The following is a 24,140-nucleotide window of genomic DNA, read 5'->3' on the forward strand; positions in this document are numbered from 1 at the left end:
TCAAATTCGAATTGCTCTTATTTGTCACTAGAAATCCACAAAGATAGTGCCAAGTAGATTCATCAGTTTTGAATGTCCTATATTTTAGTTCTATTTGTGTAAGATAGTTTGAGATATTTGTAACAAATATTGACATTGTTTCAAGATATTTTAGTTTAGAATTTGTATAAATACTTCATCATTTGAAGAAAGAGATGTTTATTGTTGAATATAATTTTTCTCTACAAATTGTGATTTTTTTCAAGCTGCTGGAAGCATCAATAATATAGGTACATTTTCATAGGATTCATGTGGTGTATGAAATGGTGATGTTTTTCTTCAGTTTATGTGTTTGATCATTGTTTCCTTTCTCTGTTATCTCTGAAAATCTTAATTACTTAACAAAAATTGTGATGAATAGGATATGTTACACAGAGCACCCTATTCTAGTTGTTAGTAATTTACATGTTTTCTGTTGAACTCAAATTAAGGAATTCTTAATTGCTCATTAATTTCTACTGAATCTTACATTTCTGCTATCTCATAATCCATTTAAATTTATAAAAGATCCAACTAGTGCAACCTAGCTTTCCTTGTGAAACTCCTTTAAAGTTTGATGCAAATCCAGTTAATCTTTAGACTCCATAGCCCAATCAAGAAATTTAATCAACCAAACAATCCAATCAAACACAATCAGTACAATAATAACTAGCCTAAGATTCACATAAAAAATAGCTAAATTTTACAGAGAGATCCCTCTCTGAAGTTGGCAGGGCTAGATCCTAGCTTCCAAAGTGGTTTTGATGTTGTCCTATGTGTTTACTCCCTCAACCTCAAAAATACAAAATGACGACAAAACCCATGGGGAAACATGTTTTTATTGTGTCTTATGATCACCCATGCTTAGTGTTAGGCCGTAAAATCAACAAAAAAATAAAAATATGCAAATTTTAATCTAAATGCAGCTAATCTACCATGAGAAATATCATATGTCATTAGTTCTAATGCGAAAATCAGCATGCAATTCATCCTACCCTAACATGCATATGGTACAAAACTAATGCTAATTGTAATCATAAAGCCAGTGCAACCAACATATCATCAAATCAATATAAATATGTTGGCCTATATGATTACTCATGTAGAAAATGCCAAAGAGAATGTGGAAAAAATCACATGGATGATAAGCTCGGTGGGAGGTAGGAAAATAGAATGCCCACACATGGATGATCACGTGAGAAGAGAAAAGAAAAGTATGTAATCTAGTCCATGAGATCTGTAGTGCCCCGCTCTAATTCACTGATAGTGGTATGACATTAACATTTATTTAGCCCTAAGCCCCGTACTTTATTCTTTGAGGACCTCAAGTTGAGGATCTGAACACATGAATCTATTATTAGTGGTTGTGATGTTTATGTATGTTCTCCATTGATATTATGATGATGATATCATTAATGGTTATGTATGTTCTCTATTGGTATTATGATGATTGTAGCATTAATGGTTATGCATGTTCTCTATTGATATTATGATGATTGTAGCATTAATGGTTATGTTTATTCTCTGTTGATATTATGATGATGATAGCAGTAAAGGATATGTATGCTCTCTATTGATATCATGATGATGCTAGATTTTATGGATAGGTATGTTTTCTATTGATGATCCGATGATGATAGCTTTGATGGATATGTATGTTTCCATTGATGTTATGATGATGATATCCATGATGTATGTGTCCCCTATGTTAGCTACTTACATTAGTTTTGGTTCACAATGAACAATGATGTGAATGACTAGGTGATGTTGCTGATGCTATTATGACAATGACTAACACTAAGAAAATTTGTTACTAATGAGATTCTTAGTTTATGTTATGATGATGCGACCAACACCCTCTACCATTTACATGACATAATGTAGTCTAATCCTACTATGTTAAGTAGATTGATTGTATTCTTTTGATTAAATCTTATAGGAATGTTTGAAATTGATAGGTGAAGTATATAATCAAGAACTTATAAATGCATAAATTGTTCCTTTGGAAGTATATAATAATAAAAATAAATTATAGAACCACTGAGGTTGGTTAAATTTGTATTTGATTGGTTTTATCTTATAAGGAAAATCATGTTAAATTGTGGCAGGATTCATTGGTAAACCATGGTTAGAAGAGGTACAAGAAGGAGTGGGGAAACTAAAGGGTGCAACATGGCACCACCACAATAGCCAACTCCTGCCACCACACCTAATGATGGGGAAAACATCACAACACTAGAACAAATACTAGCTGGAGAAGTGTTTAACCTAATGAGATCATTCCAGCACATGTCTAAGGCATTAATAAACCATCTGGAATGGGAGCATGGAGGACCTGTCATACAAAATGAAGCACCCCAAAACGCTACAAGAAATGATGTATGTCGAGATTTGGAAAAGGTAAAATTTCCAGAGTTTTGGGGGTCCACGAATGGTCAATCTGCAGAGGCATGGTTAGAAAACATGGCTATGTGCTTTACCCTAATAGATTACACCTCAAACTTGAAGGCCAAGATGGGTATATTCGAGCTAAAGGGAAATGCACTACTTTGGTGGAAGACATTATTAACCCAATTAGGGATGGATATCTCATAAGTAACTTGGGAATTATTTGAAGAAAAGTTTAGAGAACGTTACTTGTCAGAGGAGTTCCTTGAGAGGAAACTAAATGAATTCAATGCATTAAAGTAGGGGAGTCGCTCAGTTCCAAAGTATGAGGCTCATTTCATGGAATTACTTTGTTATGCCCCTCACTTAAACATGGAAATGATCAAGGTGAACAAATTTGTGTATGGACTAAATGTTAAAATTCAGGCCAAGGTTAGAATCTTAATGCCTCACACCTTGCACGAGATAGTTCAATGGGTGATCATTATAGACGAGGACATCATGAACAGTGGACCTAGTAAGTTAAAAAGGCCCACGGTATTAGGAGTACTGTTGGAGAGGTTTATTATCGTTGCTGTTGATTACTTTACTAAATGGATAGAGGCAATCCCACTAGCCCAAAATGGGTCTAGCAACAATCAATTCACGCTACCATGCAAGTTCCTAGTTGCAAATCGAAAGTGGATTATGAGAACCAACCTGGAGTCCAACGCTAATGTCGAAGAAGAGTTGATACTCCCGTTCCCTTGCTTCGGCAGGTCACGATCCTCACGATCCCCGCGAATGGATACCTGCACATGCAAAGAACGAAGCGAATACAAGCATAAAATCCACTAAAATACAACTATATATCAGTCAGAAAGGAAATAGATCAAACATTATCATAATGAACAGTAAGATCGGAACCATAATGATAGTCGTTTATTAATGAATAATCAACAGAGAAAGATACAACCAAGGTTCTGACGTTGAACCTCTCCTCTGGCTGGGCGAGCAGCTATGTATGTCTTGCAATAGACCTTCTCTCTCTCAGACTTCCGGCAGCATAACCTCCCTATGCTTCAAGACTCTTACTATCACTCAAGACAAGCGTTATCACAACTAGCATTACTCAAAAACCAACTTGTCAAATGCATGAGGACAGAATTTTATAGATGGAAAAGGGGAAGAAGATACAATGCATCAGGACACCCATTATGGATTGGCATTATCTCCAAAAAGCCGCTATGGATAGATGTCAACGATAGATGATGACTCTCGACATCTAGAAGATGAGCTTTATCCTCAAAAGACTTCATGACTTGAAGGGAAAAAACATCTAGGCGCGTGTTTGTCAAAAATCTTTACCAAACTTGGTTGGCGCGGGTGTTGTTCTAAGACAGAGCGCCAATGGTCGCACCCTCTTTTGAGGATCTCATTGATTGGCGCGGGTAGTACATTGTGGACCCGCGCTAATGGAAAAAAGGCACTTTTCAGGGATATTTTGCAGGAGGTGTCTTCAGGGAACATGAAGTACATACTTAGGGGAACATAATGCAAGTGTTTTTAGATTATGTCACTGCTCACAGGTCCCGGAATGAGTCCTCCAAAGTATGGAAACAGGGGTAACAGGGATGGTGACCAATGGTGAAAAATTACTGTGTAACAGATGCCCCCTAAAGCATGAGGCCCGAGAGAGAGAGAGGGGTGAAATGCTTTACAAGAACACATGTAGCTGCCGCCGAGAATCTGCATTGAGAGATACAACTGATAGCTCAAGTACATGATATATGTGGTATGGTCGCAGCCATCCATAAGAGAGTACATAATAATCTAGATCCATAGTATGGACACAGCCATCTGGTTAGGATCAATGAATCGACTCAGGTATGGTCGCAGCCATCCAGTGAATGAGTCATGTATCAAGAATCACGCCTGGATTACAACAGACAAAATCCAGGGTCTTGCGCTCCATCTCGACCCGAACAAAAGTACAAGTTCAAGCATGCGAATATATGAGCTGAAGTCGAACATGCATGAACATCGTCTGATTACCAGTCAATATTGAAAACTGTTAACAGACGCGAGAGGTACCACCAATAATGACAATGGCCCTCAAGGTACTACAGGTACAATCTACGGTGTGCGAATTAGTGATCTGACGTCGAACACCCGTATAATCATTCGATCGGAGGCCAATGATGAAAACCTCACGTCGAACACGAAGAACCTGCCATTGAGGCATGCAGGCTCCAAGGCACCGGAAGGGAGTCTCTAGATCAGCTTCCTGGATAATGAGCTGAAGTCGACAGGAAGTGACCTTGATCGAAGGTGGGCCATAATATTTCCCACATCATCAACATGAGACAGAGAGATAATGTTGTGAATCAAGATTATGTGAGCTATCAGAGGGAGGTTGTTTCTTTGCAGAGGTCAACTTCTCTTGAACATATCGGCGGCACGACAGTGGAATTGGCAGTATTTGACATCAATGGATCAAAGGTTATGGTGATGAGGCAATGAGCAGATGAGAGGTCAAACAGGATTACCCAAATCCACGGAGGCAAGTGAAAAATGAGATGAGATATCCCCACCCAGACACGAAAGCAGAGAAGTGCCATGTTCAAGAGCGACATACTGCCGACACGACTATAGTTATGGTTCCTTTTTTCCCCCGCCATTTCTGGCGAGTACCCCAATTATTTTTAACAAGCTTGATGGGGATAACATATGCTTGTGGTGCGTCATTTCAACAAAATCCGATGTCATTAGGTTTTAACGAGTCTGACAAAGGAAGAACTCGACGTCTTTTCATGTTTAGAGAGTTTGAAAAGAAAGCAGAAAAGGAAACTCCAAGGGTGTCCTTTTTCGTAAAGTTGTGTCTCTCGAGCCTGAAAAAGTATAAAACAATGCTCGAAAGAACCGCCCGACCATCACGATCGAGGAGTACTTTTCATAAATAGTGATTTCGACCTGAAAAAGTAAAAAAGCGATCAAAACCACGTCATTTCGTAACCATTAACGAGTTTGAAACGACAAAAACCTGGTAATCTTTTTATGTTTTAACGATCGACAAAAAGAACTTAAAACGACCGCCCCTTATTAACGTTTAACGAGTCAAGAGGAGTAACTCGGCAATCTTTTCATCTTTAAACGGTCAGAAAAGAACTGAAAGCGGACCTCAAAGTAACCTTTTCACATGTTTTACCGAGCTTGAAAAAGTAGAAAAAAGGAGCTCGTTTCGTCGCTTGAGTTGCACCAACCCCTGTCATCATACCAAAAACAGCGTAAAACCCATTTTGATATAAATATATTCAAAAATACACTTAAAAGACATGATTTTAACCCAAAAAGTAATATTTTTAATGCAATTTAGGTCAAAAAATGCTATAAAATAGTGAAATGGTAAAAACAAATTCACTTTTTACTTTTCACCTTGTGAGTTTTACCATTAGAGGGTTTTGGGTGCAAACTTCAACCGTTGATCGTGATCAATCCAGGAAAGCAATCGAGCCGTCGTCTAAAGCAGGTAAGAGGCCTTGTCCTTAGCTTCATTTTCATTCCATTTTTTTAGTTTTTCATCCACAGATGGATCCCCTGCAAGAGGATTTGCAAAATTTAGGGTTGCGCCATTGGCGCGGGTTTCCCGCTCGGGATCGCGCCAATGGGATTATTTTCCCAAAGGGGGCGTGACATTGGCGCGACTGTTTTGAAAACAGTCGCGCCAACCGCGCGACCTAATTTTCCCATGGATTCAACCGTTGATTTTGCAATTTTCTTTCAATTTTGGTTTCACCAGTGATCTAATGATGATATTTTCGACTTTATGGTTGCAGGGATTCGTCAAAATGGTTGTAGAATGGAGAGAAAGAGAGCATGATGCCATAGATGCTATGGCACTAGAGGATGAAGCCTGCATGGAGGCTTTGAGGGACTGTGGCTTAAAGAAGTTTTTCCTCACCTCCTATTTGCGTGCACAACCGGAGCTTCTACGATTTATTGTGGATGCTTGGGACATAGAGGATCAGGTATTCCGCTTGAAGGATCAGACATTGGAGCTGGATGTTTCCGATGTCTATTTTATCACTGGGTTATCGCGGAGAGGTGCACGACCCGTTTTGACTGGAAGTAGGCCTTCCGGAGAAAAGATGGGGGAGGTGATGGAACGGGTTTGTCCAGGGGCACAGTTCGGATCGAACAGTGCCAAGGTAGATATCGGCACAGTTCCAGACTTAGTGCTACGGGTGATACTATTCACTATCACACGGACGGCAGGGGTACAGGCGCCCCATGAGGCCAGCAAGAATCATTTACTGCTGGCAACCGAGTGTCTCCATCCTACTCTGTTTGACTGGGCCACAGCTGTGACCCTTAACATCAAGAGACAGCTTACGAAGTGTAAGCGTGGAGGCAACAAACAGTTCGGGTATGGATCGATTGTGGTATCCTTCTTCTTGGAGCGACTGCCGATTTTCCGGATTCAGGGAGGTATAGTGGCAGATCCAGTGCCACGGGAACCGAGGTTGGCTCGATGGGTAGCACTCATGCCCAGAGGAGGAGGGGGCCAGCAGATGGCCTGGAGGCCCGAGTTCTTCATATGGCTCCGTCACCAGATGATCGTTATAGAGGACTAGCCCTATGCGGGCACCGATTTTACTGGAGACCCAGATCTCCCATTGCCTGTGGGAGAAGACTGGGATGAGGAGCTTGGTAAGAACTCTTTGTGTTTTTGATGTTTTTTATGTATTTAAGTTTTTTTTGTAATACATGCCTGTCTCTGACAATAGCTATATATATGTATGCAGATGTTGGTGCAGAGCGACCAGCTGATCTGTCTCACATAGCACGGAGGGCACAACCTGCAGCCGACCCTCAGGTAGAGGGTGGTGCGGGTGATGAGCTAGTACAGAACCTTGAGGCACTCACTCGAGGGATTCCAGACTATGCCAGATTGGCAGATGTGCCCTTCGCGTACCAGAGGCACACAGTGGGAGTACCTACTCGTGTCCATCGTCTGCTGAGACGTTTGGTGCAAGCGGTGACATGCTATCATGAGCATCACCATGATTAGACGCCTAGGTTTCATTTTTGCATATTTTTGAGAGATGTTGTCTGCGGCCATATGAGATTCGGACATGTATTATTTTTTTGGATTATGTAATGTGCGCGGCGCAAACATTATGATACACACGTATATATATACATATGCCTATGGTTTATTATTGTGCTTTCATGTGCTTGCTTGTATAATGTTTTGATTACAAATTACGCAAATGTCTATCTAATACATGATTAGCCAATGCATCAGATAATGTGTTTAATTGTCGTGGAATATGCTGATATGTGATAAAATCAAAGTTCCTTTCTAACAATCTCACACGTAAATACAACCTTAGAATGCGATGGTCTCTGACGGAATATTGCCCGTTGAGCTGGTGGACAACAAGTTGAGAGTCCAGGTTCACTACCAATGCACGAATGCCGAGATTAATTGCTTCAGCAAGTAGCTCGATTACAGCACAATATTCGGCGACATTGTTAGTAGTACGACCCAAACACACACCTTGAAAATCTATCGGCTCGCCATGAGGATCATAGATCACCCACGCCGCAGAGGACAAGTTGCGAGTACTGCGGCAGGCACTATCAGCGAAACCAACATAAGGTGCATCAGACATCTGCACAAGAAGCGAAAGACACAATAAGTGGCAGTTACGCCTTTAAAACTGACACATATACACACAACACACTTGCTAGAGTACATGTATGTACAAAATAAAATGTACCAGCATCACGCATAGTACTTTTTCAAATACAGCCCATTTCGGGGCTTCCCAAGAGGGTTCCCTTCATAATCAATTAGCTCGTAGGCCCCTTTCTACAAAACTTTCTTGACAATATAAGGGCCTAGCCACATAGACTCGAGCTTTCCTGCTCCTAGCTTATCTTTTGCCTGATCGTAGAGCAGGACTAAATCTCCCTCAACAAAAGAGCGTGGAAGTACGGTCTGATCGAAGTGAGTCTTGACTCGCTTCTTTTGTGTTTCGATGGCCAAAGAGGCCAGGCGACGGGTCTCATCTAGCCGTTCCAGGTAAAGAAGGCGTTCTTCTAACGGAGTAGTGTTGGGAAGTAGCTCGACAGCCAATTTTAATGAAGGGATTTCACATTCGATTGGAAGGGTAGCCTCTAGTCCATAAACTAGTTGAAATGGAGTGAAACCAGTGGCATCCTTCACGGAGGTCCGGTAGGCCCACAAGGCAGGGAACAACATCAAATGCCAGTTAGACTTATGCATGCCAACGGTACGCTAAAGCATTGTAACCAAAATCTTATTGATAGCTTCAACTTGGCCATTGGACTGAGGGTAGTATGGAGTTGAACTATCGTGCTGCAAGCCTAACTGGGTTGTTAATTCCGACATCATATGATTACGGAAATGCTTCCCGTGATCAGTGACGATGGCTTGAGGGACGCCGAATCGCGAGATAACATGGTTAAATAAAAATTGCGCTGCTGTGTGACCGTCTTCAGTTAATGTAGGCATCGCCTCGAACCATTTAGTAAAGTAATCAACGGCAACGATAATAAACCCATGCCCCCCGGGCGAGCGAGGGTTACAGGTCATATAATCAATGCCCCATTTTGCAAAAGGGCCGACGGTGACAACAGGGTGCAATGGAGCAGGGGGCGCTCGCATCTTCCGCTGGTATATCTGGCACTCATGACAAGAGCGGACGGCAAGAATGCAATCCTTGAAGATCGAGGGCCAAAAGTAGCCTGCACGGAGGATTTTTTGGGCAGTAGCATATCCAGACATGTGACCACCACAGGCACCAGAGTGGCAGTCATTCAAGACATGCTCAGCTTCCTCGAGAGTTAAACATCGGCGGAGAACAGAGTCGGCGCCGAGGCGATATAGCGTATCCCCAATGATACGGTAAGGTTGAGACTGATGACGAATCCTTCGCCGAGCGTCTTTGGACACGCCCGGGCGAAAGGAAGACGTTTGCAGATATATAATGATATCGCCGTACCAGGGATCGAGGGTGCTAATGAGAAATAAAGTCTCATCCGGAATTTGATCCTCTACATGAGAGGTCGGGGAAGAAGATGGCAAAGAGCAAATTAACTCAGCAAATACAAGGGATTTCTTGGACTTGGTAGTGGTAAATTCCAAGTCAAACTCTTGGAGGATAACAATCCACTTTGAGTACTTGCCCCCCAGCAACTGGCGTGACAAAATATACGTCATGGGGTTGCAATCAGAAATCACGGTGGTAGTGCGTAGCAGAATATAATGACGAAAACATTGGACAGCACAAACGACGGCCAAAGCCAACTTCTCGACATAAGCATATCGAGTTTCCGTATCTAAAAGATTGCGGCTAAGATAATATATAACATGTTCAGTGCCATCATCGTCAGCTTGAACGAGAACCATGCCGATAGTGGTGTCGGCGGCGGCCAAATACAGAGCGTAGTCACGATGATAGTTCGGAGGACGAAGCAATGGAGCAGAAACAAGGAGACCCTTGAGACGCTCAAAAGATTCCTGAGCAATGGTATCCCAATGAAAAGGGACATCGCGCTTTAGTAATCGTGTAAAACCTTTGGCCACCTCGGCATAGTTTGGAACGAAACGACATAGAAAATTTGCTTTACCCTGCAAGCTCTGCAATTGCTGTAAAGAAGCAGGGGGAGGAAGATTCACTATAGCCTCGACTTTAAGGGGATCCAAACGGATGCCCTCTCGGGAAACGACAAACCCGAGAAGTTGGCCAGATTCAACGCAGAAGACACATTTGTGAGGATTAAGCCTGATTCGGTAGTATCGACAGCGAAGAAAGATTTCGCGAAGGTGCTTAGGGTGGTCCTGACGTTTGGCTGAATGGGCAGGGAGATCATCCAGGTAAGGCTGTACAATGTGTCGAATGTCATGGAACGCATAGGACATTGCACGCTGGAAGGTAGCACCGGCATTTTTAAGACTGAAAGGGAGCTTCTTATAGGCAAAAGTGCCCCATGGACAGATAAAGGCAGTTTTGTGTTGATCAGCGGGAGCAATATTGATCTGGTTATAGCCAGAAAAACCGTCCATAAAAGAATACATTTCACTTCCGGCACACTCGTCAATAATTTGATCAATGAATGGTGTGGGAAAATTATCTTTAGGACAGGCCCGATTTATATCACGATAATCGACACAAACACGGATTGTACCCTGTTTTTTAGTCACAGGTACGATATTAGAAACCCAATCTGTGAGCGGGATAGGATAAATAAAACCGGCTTTAAGAAGCTTCTCTACTTCGGCCTTAATAGCTGCAGCCTTTCGGGGGTGTACAGGGCGTAAACGTTGACGAACAGGCTTAGCACCTGGGTACGTGATTATCTCATGCACCACTATGCTAGGATCAATGCCGAGCATTTCTTCATAGGACCATGCAAAGACGTCACGAAATTCGTGAAAAAGATTAGAATAAAGTTGAATCTCCTCCGGAGTACAAGTGACTCCAATGTGAAGATGCTCGACAATCCCTGGTTTCACAGAGATGTCGATGGGCTGGGTTTGCGTAATGTTTGCCATATTCCCTTCAGAAGACACCTGATAAATCTGAATAGGTGTTTGTAATGGGAGACAAGGAGCAAACCGCTCAAGGCAAGTGAGAATATCCTGAGGGGCAGGGAGAAACGAGGAACGATGGTGAGAATCATGCCAAGGAAGTTCCTCGAGAGACATAGTCTCAATAATGGCTTCGTCAGAAGGGAATATTTTTTTTAAAGGATCCGAAGAAGTCTCACCTACAAGCCCTGAGGATGGAGCGAGAACCTTGCTCAAAGGAGCAAGTTCAAAAGAGGGAGCCGATGCAGCAATAATTTCAACATAGTTGAGTTCGGCAGGACTCAACGGCATCTGGTCGCCCCAAGAATCTACTTGGTCGGTGGGAGGAATGAACCACGGATCAGAACAAGTAGTAATCATATTAACAGAAGCGACGTTAGGAGGTGGCAACGGAAAAACACCCATAAGGGCGGGATCTTTGAAAAGTCCGACTCCCAGACTCTCAGATAATTTCGAGGTATGCTCCACAAAAGGGATATTGCCTTCAGAAGAAGAAGTGAAGAATGATAGCTGGTCTATGGTAACAATCTTCCCTTGATGAGGGAAACGGATGATACGAAACAAAGATGAAGCTACAGCTTTCATCGCGTAGATCCAGCTACGTCCGAGAAGGAGGTTGTAGGTAAGAGTAGCATCGACGACTTCAACTTCCATTTCGACCGTCTTCCCTTCCAAAGAGATGGGCAAACGTTGGAGTATACCATAAGGACGGGATGCTCTTCCATCAAAAGCTTCCAAGGTTGTGGGAGACTGGCTCAGCGTAGGAGATCCAATAGCTTTCCAACAGGCGACCGACATGATGCAAGTTGAAGCACCTTCATCAATGACTGTACGATGAATCGTTTTGGAATCAATAATAACCTGTATGAGGAATGCGATTTGGGGAGGCAGTCTCTGTGTATGGCGTTCTAAGTCAAAAGTAATTAAATCCAAGTCGACCGGGTCTATGCCACCGATAGCGGATAGCAAGGACTTCCTCTGAGAGGGGCAGCTCTGGAGAACTTCTAAAGCGGACATAGCCGATGGAGTCTGCGCTAAGTCCTCAACGATATTGCAGTGCTGTGCAGCACGAGCATTTGGGTTGTAAGAAGATTTCCAGAGTACCCCTTTTGGAGGGGGTCGAAGAGGCGTCTCAGTAGTAGGTCTCTCGATGTGGAGTGGGCCTGAACTGAACGGAGGAGCACTGGAGGGGACCTCCAGCTCTTTCCCGGCAGATGGCGGATAATCTTTTGTTCGAGTACTGATATTGACAGGTATCGTTCCAGCCCTAAATACTTGAGAACCAAAGGAAGAGGGAGGCTGAGAAGGGTCAGCCACCATTTGAGTTTTTTGAGTTTGTTGTGAGGGAAAGGGTTCTTTGAGCACCGCAGGAGTCCCGGGAGCGCCTTTCAACAAACGACTAACTTCGGACCGCCTCGGGCAGTCCTTGGTATAGTGATCTTCATCACAGATAAGACAAGGATACTTGGGTTTGCGCTTGGCACCGTCCTCAGGCGGAGGTTTAGGGGAGTCCTGTTTAGGTTGATCTGGCTTATTCTTCGCTTTCCCTTTCTTCTTTCCTTTCGAGGCTTTGTCTGCCATGGTGGATTGGACGGCATTGACCTCGGAAGTAATATTCGAAGTGGGTGTTACCTGAGAAGTCTGTTCATTCGAAGCAATTGATTTTTGCTTCCCAGGGTTCGCGGAATTTTTCTTCGAGGATGAATTAACAGAACCAATAATACCGTCAACAGTTGGTGTTGGCGGGGCTTTGGATGTCCCTGGTCTCGGGGCATCAGGCAGATAATCATACAATGTACCTGACTGAGAATAAACCAAGTCAAGGTACTGAGCGCGCGCGATGGCTTGCTCTTCAGTGACACACGCTCCCATGGCAATGTCTCGAGCTATTGGAGGAACGAACGAAGTCGTAAACCAGTCGGTAAGAAGTTGGTCGGGAATCCAAAATTTGATCATACGTCTACGCCGTCTACATTCATGGATATGATCGGAGATATGCGTAGCCGTTGTCTGTCTTAAGGATGTGAGGAGGTGTGTACCCGTTTCATATCGAATGGGCAACTGAAAATGCGTGAGAAATGCCATAGCCAACGAGTTGAAATCCTGAAAGGATCCGCGATTGAGCTCAATATACCACTTAGCTGCAGAGCCAGTGAGAGTCCTTTGAAAAAGGCGAAGCCGAATTGAATCATCAAGCCATGAATTGGATGAACACCACAGGTGATAAGTCATGACATGAGCTTGTGGATCTTCATTAGCTTTACCATCGAATTTTGGACAGTCACCGGGAATTTTCGTTGGAACCGGAGGCCAATATGGATTATGGAGAATAGGATCATTGGTCAATTTGGACACATCCGGTAATTCTAAAGTTGCTAAGAAAGGTAATTGAGGATTGAAAGACATCTGGGGCTGCTGGTGGGATGGAGCACCAGGGTTCCAACCAACTGGCGGTTGCCCCCAAGGGCTTGGTCCGGACGGATTTGGCCCCATAGGGTTTTATCCGTAGGGATTTGGGTTCTGCCCCCTAGCGTTCCATGGATTACCAAACGGTCCTGCAGGAGCACCATATGGTTGCGGATAATTCTGATAAGGATTCATCTGCAGTTGTTGATAATTTTGATATGGGGCAAACAAGGGTTGCCCTTGAGGTTGCTGGTAACCGTAGGGTGGCTGGACTCTAAACTGAGTTTGAGAAATAGGCTGAGGTTGATAAACTAGTTGGGATTGAACTCCAGCTTGCATCTGAAGACCGGATGGGGTCTGGGGTCCAGCCTGGGGCAAAAAACCAGGTTGAGCAGTGCCAGAAGGATGTCTTGTAGGTTGGGCTATCTGGCCGGAAGGATAACCTTGTTGATATTGAAGTTGACCTACCTGCCCAGAAGGTTGTGCCTGTTGGGACGGGAGTTGTGGTTGCACAGCTGAAGGTTGTCCTAACGGACCAGATGGCTGAGTGGGCTGGGCAGTTGGTTGGCCTGATTGGATTTGAGGCTGACCGATTTGCCCAGAAGGTTGACTATACTGGACGGTAGGCTGACCATGTGGTTGAGCAGCTTGTCCAGATATTGGACCATACTGGACATTGGGTTGGTTTGGGTTAGCATATGATTGACCAATTTGTCCAGTAGGATAACCTTGCTGGATACCAGGTTGAGCTTGTTGAACAGAAGATTGACCTGAGTTACCAGAAGGTTGAGTATAAGAGGTGAAAAATGGACCACCAGAGGCGAAAGGGTTTCCTTGAAAGGATTGCCCTTGCTGGTCTTGATGAGGTGGTCTTGGGGATTGCGCAGACGATACTTGGCCACCATGAAAAGAGGTGGAGCCCCAATCAATTGACAACGGAACTGAAATCTCAACAATCGGTTGAGATGGCAAATATCGATCGTATGGTCCCTCTGCTGGGACGTTTGACGTAGGATCAAAGACTCCGAATAAAGAAGCCGAAGGACGACTAAAAATAGGAGTCGAAGAAGCTGCACATACCGTTGGAGCGGTTGTGATTGAGGTAACAGATGTACTGCGACTTTGCGGAGTGAAAGGCTCCGTGGTGGGAAAAGCGAGTTGTGACCAAATAGAACCCGTGAAAGGAGTTCCAGAGGGCATAGTATCCCTTAATGATTTATAGCCTGGAGGTAAGTTCCCAGTAGTAGGAATACTACTAACAAGTATAGGTTCCGTTGCGGTGGGAATTTCACCGCTCGTCGCAACGGACTCGTCAGTCGAAGTAGGGGACACGTCCTCCATGTCAGAGGAAGAAGGCGGGATTGAAACACGAGGAGAAGTGTAGTCCCAAAAATGGACACTGTCCTCAGAAGGTTCCCAAACAGGGTTCCAATGGAACTCGTAAGTCTCGTCACCTGGAGCACGAGAACTAATGGGTTGTATACTCAGAACCACAGGAAGAGTTTCACTCACAACCGGTATCTCGGAAGAAGACAAAATTGGTAATTCTGCCAGGATGAAACTTCACAAAATCCTAGGGAATCTAACGAGACAAAACCCTACTCAGACTAACTCAAACAAAATCTAGCCGGGTAAATATGTATCGTGGCCGAATAAATTTTAAGACGCAAAGACACAACTTGACCTTTTCATGTTTTAAGAGTCGAGAAAAGGACAAAAAGGTGACTCTAGTCTCCTTCGAATGTTTAATGAGCACGAAGTGACAAGACGCTCACTGGCACCTTTTCTTTTAAGGAGTCTGAAAAGGATCAAAAGTGACTACTCTGGAGACTCTAGGCAAAGGGTTTACCAAACAATCCGTAAAACCGCTTATACACCTTGGCAATCAGATGAAAACCAAGGACTTCCCGTACGGCAGTCAATCTTCCCGAATGCTGTGTTCAGTGCATTACGGCTTGTAAGGCGGTAGACACGGCTTCCTGAGGATAAAGGATGATAACCTAGTGGGGTCTCCCTTATATACGCGATGGTACGTGGGAGCTCAGTCCGTGCTAGACCACTATCGAGTCACAAGAGGAGGAATCACCCAACCGTAATGTGAAACAACAGTGACTAGGTTTAACGACGCCGGAACACGTCTCTAGCCTAGACCTCTAGAATGTATGCGTTAGGTTCCAATGCGTTGTTAGATTCATTCGGTTTATTTTACAGTTGATCTTCAATTAGGTCTCAGTTTTTAGGTCCTATCGTATGTGATCTCTCAAAACTTCCTAAATGCAAACTATATGCCAAAATTATATCATTTTGTTCAATGAATGCTAACTACAGGAGAGTTGAGATTTTCAAACAAACAAAATGAACACCAAACAATCAACAAAGATCCTAATGCAGCTAATAGCAATAAATGAAATTTTTTTTCTTTTAAAAGTGACTAATTGCCAATAACAATAAATGCTAACTAATATAATGCAAAAAGATCATTTGTTTTTTTTTCTTTTAAAATGGCATAATGCACTTAAACAAATCTCGAGAGGTATTAACAAGCATAAACAAGCAAAGTTCACTCAATGAAAATAGAACCAAGTCTGAAACACCAAGATAAACTGTCAAAACAAGGAAAATTACAAAGACCTCAATGAACCATGTGAGCTAAGCTCAAACGAAGTCAAGCAAAATCCAGTCGAGCTAGAGGTGAATTGCTCGAAGCACAGAATAATAAGCTTTAACAACCACTAGACAAGTGCAGAAAACAACCAAAAAGTTGACTGGACAATCAAAGAACCGAAAACTCCCACGGAAGGCTCGATATACAAAGCCACTAGATACTCTAGGGCTGGGATATAAAATCGATGGAAATAGGCAAACACCCGAAGGATAACGGTAAAAAACCAGTCAAACAGAGTTCTGATACACTCCAGCAGCTGAAAAGGATGTAAAAAGACAGAAATCTGAGTTTGAAAAGCTTCCAACAAACACACTGGCAAAGTTCACAGGACTGGCGCGACTGTCAGCCTGTAACTAGCGCTATTAAGGAATTAGCGCGAGTTTCTTTTGTGCAACATGCGCCAACTGGCGCGACTGTCAGGCAGAAAAATGTGCCAACACAGTTTGCTGGCCCAAAAAATAAATAAAGCAGTCCAGGGTCTGGTCGACAGTATTCAGACAGATCCAACAGCAAGAAACAACTTTAAAACTGACCCAGAAAGCTCATTTACGCAAGCAAGCAAGAGAAAACTAACATGCAAGACAAACTCCAAGCTGTTCGGTTCGTAAACCAAACCGGAGATTGACTGAAGTAGGCATTGATCTACTTCGCTAATGCAAAGCAATAGCGTTTCAAAGGCTGCCTGGCCGTACTTCAGGCTTCGTCCAAGGTTTATGAATCAAACAACAAATAGCTCCTCCCCAGTGGAGTCACCAAATTGTTGGAGAGGTAAATCCCCTCTGCGGACAGAGGCGATCCCACTAGCCCAAAATGGGTCTAGCAACAATCAATTCATGCTACCATGCAAGTTCCTAGTTGCAAATCGAAAGTGGATTATGAGAACCAACCTGGAGTCCAACGCTAATGTCAAAGAAGATTTGATACTCCCGTTCCCTTGCTTCGGCAGGTCACGATCCTCACAATCCCCGCGAATGGATACCTGCACATGCAAAGAACGAAGCGAATACAAGCATAAAATCCACTAAAATACAACTATATATCAGTCAGAAAGGAAATAGATCAAACATTATCATAATGAACAGTAAGATCGGAACCATAATGATAGTCGTTTATTAATGAATAATCAACAGAGAAAGATACAACCAAGGTTCTGACGTTGAACCTCTCCTCTGGCTGGGCGAGCAGCTATGTATGTCTTGCAATAGACCTTCTCTCTCTCAGACTTCCGGCAGCATAACCTCCCTATGCTTCAAGACTCTTACTATCACTCAAGACAAGCGTTATCACAACTAGCATTACTCAAAAACTAGCTTGTCAAATGCATGAGGACAGACTTTTATAGATGGAGAAGGGGAAGAAGATACAATGCATCAGGACACCCATTATGGATTGGCATTATCTCCAAAAAGCCGCTATGGATAGATGTCAAGGATAGATGATGACTCTCGACATCTAGAAGATGAGCTTTATCCTCAAAAGACTTCATGACTTGAAGGGAAAAAACATCTAGGCGCGCGTTTGTCAAAAATCTTTACCAAACTTGGTTGGCGCGAGTGTTGTTCTAAGACAGAGCGCCAATGGTCGCACCCTCTTTTGAGGATCTCATTGATTGGCGCGGGTAGTACATTGTGGACCCGCGCTAATGGAAAAAAGGCACTTTTCAGGGATATTTTGCAGGAGGTGTCTTCAGGGAACATGAAGTACATACTTAGGGGAACATAATGCAAGTGTTTTTAGATTATGTCACTGCTCACAGGTCCCAGAATGAGTCCTCCAAAGTACGGAAACAGGGGTAACAGGGACGGTGACCAATGGTGACAAATTACTGTGTAACAAGTACTAAGTGGAAATAGTATGGAACGTAGAAATTTTCAAAGGGGTCTTGTGCTTAATCATCAAAAGTGGTCAACGGGAAATCAAAGAACACCATATAGGTATCAAAATCAGCAGCCACATAGGGTACCTCAACAAACTCATCAACCACAACAGCACCGCCCTATACGACAGCACCAGTTCACACTACCTTAGTACCGATTCCAACAGTCTGGTTCTTTCCAACAGAGTTCTAGGCCAATTCTCGGTTCAGCCAGTAGTAGGAGCCAAGCTCCTAAGAGGTGGTGTTGGACTTGTGGAGGTCCTCACTATGAGAGGGATTGCCCTCAAAATATAGGTAATACCAACTCAACTTAGAAAGCAGCTATGGTGGGGGATCTGGGGAAGGCTCATCACATCCATGTAGCGGTGAACAATCACTAGGTCGAACACCAGTCCATTGTGTTGGAAACCTCAGGTAATATTGATGGTATGAGTTTTGTCATTTTAATATATCCAGGAGCAACTGATTCTTTTATTTCTCTAAATGCATTATCAAGGATTAAACATAAAGCAATTGCACAACATGATTTTAGACATGTAGAAATGGCATGTGGTATGAAAAGAAATGTAGGAAGGATGGTAAAGGATTGTGAGGTGGGCCTGGGTGTATGTAAGACCAAGGTATCCTTGTAATCTACAATCTTAGGAGTCTATGACATAATTATAGGAATGCATTGGTTGGAACGACATGAGGCCCTTCTAGATTGCAAAGGCAAGGTACTACATTTCACAGATGATGAAAGCCAAAGAAAATCATTGAGGGGAAAGAACCAAGGGGTGTCCCTAAGGTTCATATCCTCCATGCAACTAATGAAATGTAGGTGAATGGGATGTCAAATGTTCTCGGTGGTAGCTCTAAATTATAAGGGTGATCCTAAAAACCTTGATAAATATCCAATTCCTGTTGAATTTAAGGATGTATTTCCCAAAGAAACACCTAGGCTACCCCCAAAAAGGGAAATTGATTTCACCGTCGACCTTAAACCAAGAACTGAGCCTCTTGCAAATGCATCCTATCGTATGTCAGCTCCAGAGCTAAAGGAATTTCAAATCCAATTAAAGGAATTGTTGGACTAGGGGTTCATACAACCTAGCATATCTCTGTGGGGAGCCCCTATGATTTTCACTAAGAAGAAGGATGGGTCTTGGCAACTGTGCATTGACCATTGCCAATTGAACAAAGTGACGATAAAAAATCAATACCCTCTAAAAAGGATAAAATGACTTGTCTGATCAAATGAGGGGGGAAACTGTGTTTTCAAAGATAGATTTGAGGTCAGGATATCATCAGTTTAGAATCAAGGAAGAAGATATCCCGAGGACAGCCTTTAAGACAAGATTTGGGCATTATGAATTTGTAGTTTTACCCTTTGGACTAACAAATGACCCGGGTGTTTTCATGAGTTTGATGAATGGAATATTTTGAGATTACTTAGACAAGTTTGTACAAGTATTTTTTGATTACATTTTGATCTACGCAAAGACCCCAGAAGAGCGTTACGAACTCTTGAGGATAGTTCTACAATGTCTTAGAGAAAACCAATTGTACGGGAAGTTGTCATAGTGTTCCTTCTACCAAACCCGGATTCATTATCTTGGGAACATTATCTCTAGGGATGGTATCGCAGTAGACCCAGCAAAGATTGAGGCCATCATGGAATGGCCAATACCAACCAATGTTCATGAAATACAAAGTTTCATGGGCATGGCCGGGTATTATTGTAGATTTGTCGAAGGGTTTTCGAAGATAGCAAGACCCATTACCAAGCTCCAAAGAAAGAACAAGAAATTAATTTGGACTGAAAAATGTGAAGACGCATTCCAAAGGCTAAAGGTGTTATTAACAGCGACGCCAATTTTGAAGGTGTCAGATATGGAAAAAAAAATTGTTTGCAACGATGCCTCCAAGGAAGGGTTGGGTTGTGTATTGATGCAAGAAGGAAGAGTAATAGCTTATGCATCAAGTAAACTTAGAACCCACAAAGAGAATTATGCAACCTGTGATCCAGAAATGGAAGCAATTGTTTATGCACTAAATATTTGGAGACATTACCTTATAGGAAGGAAGTTTGAACTTAGGACTGACCATTGTGGGTTGCAACACATATTCACTCAAGACCTCTTAAATGAAAGACAGAGACGGTGGTCTGAGCTAATCAGTGAATATGATTTTGACATTACTTACATAAAAGGAATGGTAAATAGGGTGGTTGATGCTTTAAGTAGGAGGCCTCGGATATTTTCATTGATTCCCTTAAAGACAAATTTGAGGGAGAAATTGCTTGACTTACAATTTAAGGACACTTGGTATTAGAAAAAGTTTGAGGGAGGATGAAATGAGGGTCCCAAAATATGAATAATATTCCCTTGATATTGATGAGCTACTATGATTTTGGAGAAGGATATATGTGCCACCGAATGAAGATATACGCTAGTTAATCTTGAATGAAGCACATTGTGCGGTATACATGGCACACCTTGGTGTTAAGAAGATGAGTGTAGACCTGAAACCACTCTTATTTTGGAAAGGGATGAAGAAGGACATTGTAAACTTTGTAGCAAGATGCTTAGAGTGTTGGCAAGTAAAAGCTGAACACAGACATCAGCAAGGTTATTGCAACCCCATGAGATACCAGAATCCAAATGGGAAGTTATATCAATGGACTTCATTGTGGGACTACCAATGACCTCAAGAATACATGATGCCATATTTGTAGTGGTGGACACATTGACCAAGAGCGCCCATTTTATGCCAGTTAAGACTACATATAAGGCACCGAAGATAGCTAGTGTTTTTATTGATGGGATTGTGAGATTGCATGGGGTGCCTAGGAAGATCATATCATATAGGGGAGAAGTGCTTACAAGAAGGTTTTGGAACAGTTTCCAAGAAGCCTTGGGAACCTAGTTGAACTTTAGCATTTCTTATCACCTTGAGGCAAATGGGCAGACAGAGAGGACTAATCAAATCCTCAAGGACATGTTACAAATGTATGTGATGGACCAAAAAAAGAGATGGGAGGAGTTTTTACCCCTTGTGGAATTTGCTTACAATAATAGTTAACATAGTTCCATCAAGATGGATCCATCTGAGTTCTTGTACTAAAGACCTTGCAGAACACCTCTCAGTTGGGACCGACTAGAGGACTGTTTGGACAATTTAATGTCTTTAAATTGTCATTCATAAATTGTCAACCAGGGTACGTATACTGTTGAAGTACAGGTGCACGATATGTGCTAGAACTTATTTCTTATGTCGTTATGTTCTTGTTAGGGTCTAAACTTGAGATTGGTATGGAGATGGTGTCATTAATTATATTAATGTCTCAATCCCTAAAGTTATCAGCTAATTTCTTAGGAGTTATTCTCTATTGAACAGTTTATCGATGATATGAGAGAGGTTCTAAATTCTACTTGTGTTAGACTATTTCTGGATTTTTGTCTTGAATGTTTATGATGCAGCTCTAATTTACTAAGTGCAAGAGAAATCTATTCTACCAAACTGTAAAGGAATACTGTCTGAATTCAATTGTTAAGAAGAAGACTTTCACTCTTTTACTTATTCAATTTCATCCAAACAAGATATTCTGAACAGCAATTATACTATGAAGTAAACACAGTTGGACTACACTAGATAAAAAGAAAATGAAATAACCATGATGTACCAAATAAAAAGAAATTCAAATAGCATATTAAACTAGGTATAAAGCAAAGAGAAGTCGCATGCATATAAAGATTCACTAGCAAACTCATCATACTGCATTTCTTCACACAAAAAAACAAAGTATTCAAGGAATGAAAAGAAATCTAATTGCAATTGGTTAAAGACCTGTCATTGGTCGTAGGGGCTCTCCACAGATCAATCCATAATCTCCAATCAACGCAATGCATACACACACAAAACCAATTCTATTGCTTACAAACAAAATTTAACAAACTATTTCAAAAATTACATCATCCGGCGTGCACCAAATCACAGTGCGGCCATAGTTTTTATAACAAGTCTTTGGCATAACTGCATGAGTATTTTAAGCCTAAATATCTTTAATCCAACTAAATTATATCACTTAACCTTCGATTTGTTGTTTCGAAAGCAAATCGATAAGGTTTTGATGAAACTCGGATTATGTTCCGACGACAATCCTGTGGTTGACTTTGGGGTTTGACCGTGATATCTTGCGATCATCTTAATGAACTGGTTCAAGGGGATATGAAGGGATCCACTAGGGGACCATTCCTTATCCATCTGTATCCTTCGTTGCTGACCTAGAGCTCCTGAACCTTGCAAAAAATGGAGGCAGCTGCAGAAATCTGGATTAGCTGTGGAAATAGACCAATTCTGTAGCCAAATGCATTCTTTAACAAAACAATAGGGTATATAGTCAAACATGAAGAAGAATACATATTATTGCTTACCTTTAACAAAACCTTGTGTATATGGCATTATTTAGGTGGTAAATATAGGAAAAGAGAGGAAACATAGGCAAAAAGGGATGTCAAGGTAAGACAATCTTTGGACTCTACATTCCCCCAGGCTGGAGGTTTTGTATGTCCTCATACACTTCATCATTGTCAGTCACTTATGCCTTCTGTTCATCACCTCCAAGTTTCACTTTTCTCTTCTTTTTGGTAGCTACTGGCATCCTAGGTTTTCTCATGAGAATTTTGTATTTTAAGCTGATAATCTCCCTTTGCATTGTCATGTTTTCCTTCTTCAAATTTTTGTTATTTTTATACCACAAGCTCAAATGAAGGATGAAATTGTCACTTTTTGCAATCTGGATCTCACTTTGTGCCTTCAATGCTTGATTCTCATTCTTGAGATACATGTTCAATGTTTCTAACTCAAAAATCTCTTGCTTTAAAATGTTTGAGGTTGAGTGTTCTTGTGGTTCATTTAACTGATTTCTCCCTTCTCGAGGACTTTGAATTGTTTCCTTAGTTGTTGTCTCTTTTCTTTCCAATGACTCTATATAGTCATATATCTCCTGTTGAATATCAACACCCAACTACGTACTGGCCTTCTTAGAGGTGAGCTGCAAGGTTGTGGTGATACTCTCAGTGATGATTTTGGTGACCCTTTTGGAGAACTTTCAAGGTTTTCAGTTGGATCGTTCTCAATTGGCTCGTTTTCTGATGCAGGAGCATGAGGCTTAAAGACAAAAGACTTCGTATTATTCAAAAAATTAAAAAAAGTTACAAGCAAAGGAGTGGGGTCCTTTAGGTGTCAATTTTCAAATCTTTCTAGATAGGATTTAGACTGGAATCTAGGATATAGATTATCATGTAATAAATTCTAGTTAGATGTAGTGGAGATTCTCGAGGAGAATATCATGCATATTAGATAGGATTAGTTAGTTCAGTCCTTTGATTTAGGATCTGGTTGTTAATTGAAACAGTACTTATGTAAGTTCTAAATCATAATAAGGGGATTTTGACTGATTCGGCTTGTTTTTCCATATATAAGATTTAGTTGCAGAAAATATCTCTCTATGTCTTTCTGTGTAGATTTGGTCAATCCCGGAGGTGTTGCATCCCTCTGTAATATCACTATGTTTTGTTGAATTTCCTGTTTAATTCTAAAAATTTTGAGTATTGTGTAATCGAGTTAAATCTCTTTTTGTGTGTATTATGAACTACAGAGTTTGAAGGTATACGGGTTCCTTGATCGGGCTTGAAGGACTGCATTCATCCTAAGTCGTTGATCTTAATTTCAACACCTTACGATCAGTCCACAGCGGGGTTAGCCTGGTGTTAACTCATGGTTTATTAGAAGTATCTGCAAGTTGAAGGATCCAGTGGCCATCGTTATCTGATGGATATCAGCTAAAGAATTGGGCGGACGTTAACTCATGAACCGAAACCGACGTTAAAGGCCGCACAGATTGTCGAGCGACGATACGGTGACCGTTGGATCACTAAGGTTGTCGACCGTTCGATCAACCTCGCATCACTTTAGTCAAGAGTAAGTAAACCTTGCCTAATAGTCTTGAGATTGTGATTTTGCGATGTTTGAATAGACTTATAAGGATCATTCTGTGGGAGATATTGGAAGCGGTTCCGCTAGGTTAGTGGAATAGATAACTTTAGAGATAGATGAGCGATATTCCACGAGAAGGTGAAGAAGGGGTCCAGCCTGAATTAGAAGAGATTGTGTCAGGTTTTGAACGTTTGTCAATAACGCCT

This window comes from Pinus tabuliformis, chromosome 8 (genome assembly GCF_031772625.1).
Source record: "Pinus tabuliformis cultivar Carrire ecotype Pingquan chromosome 8, CPIR1, whole genome shotgun sequence".
Classification (NCBI taxonomy): domain Eukaryota; kingdom Viridiplantae; phylum Streptophyta; class Pinopsida; order Pinales; family Pinaceae; genus Pinus; species Pinus tabuliformis.